Source organism: Arachis duranensis, chromosome 9 (genome assembly GCF_000817695.3).
Source record: "Arachis duranensis cultivar V14167 chromosome 9, aradu.V14167.gnm2.J7QH, whole genome shotgun sequence".
Lineage (NCBI taxonomy): Eukaryota > Viridiplantae > Streptophyta > Magnoliopsida > Fabales > Fabaceae > Arachis > Arachis duranensis.
This window is the reverse complement of record NC_029780.3, coordinates 53,127,339-53,127,843: the sequence shown is the minus strand read 5'-3', so window position 1 is coordinate 53,127,843 and position 505 is coordinate 53,127,339. Positions and strand designations below refer to the sequence as shown.

General features: G+C 41.2%; 1 non-coding gene across 1 annotated transcript; it reads right to left on the bottom strand.

Annotated features, from left to right (window-relative positions):
* Positions 1-401: 401 nt before the first annotated feature.
* LOC127742254 (small nucleolar RNA R71) lies at positions 402-505 on the bottom strand. The gene has a single exon (XR_008003442.1). It is a non-coding gene; the product is annotated as a small nucleolar RNA R71 (small nucleolar RNA).

The following is a 505-nucleotide window of genomic DNA, read 5'->3' as shown; positions in this document are numbered from 1 at the left end:
GAGATGGCAGCCGAACCCAACAATAATAATGCAAGGAGAATGCTTGGTGACTTTACAAAACCAACGTCCAAATTTGATGGAAGAAGCATCTCCATTCCTGCCATTGGAGCCAACAATTTTGAGCTTAAGCCTCAACTAGTTGCTTTAATGCAACAGAACTGCAAGTTTTATGGACTTCCATCTGAAGATCCTTACCAGTTTTTAACTGATTTCTTGCAGATTTGTAAGACTGTTAAGACAAATGGAGTAGATCCTGAAGTCTACAGGCTCATGCTTTTCCCTTTTGCTGTAAGAGACAAAGCTAGAACATGGTTGGACTCACACCTAAAGATAGCCTGGATTCTTGGGATAAGCTGGTCACGGCCTTCTTGGATAAATTCTTTCCTCCTCAAAAGCTGAGCAAGCTTAGAGTGGATGTTCAGACCTTCAAGCAAAAAGATGGTGAATCCCTCTATGAAGCTTGGGAAAGATACAAGTAGATAACCAAAAAGTGTCCTTCTGACAT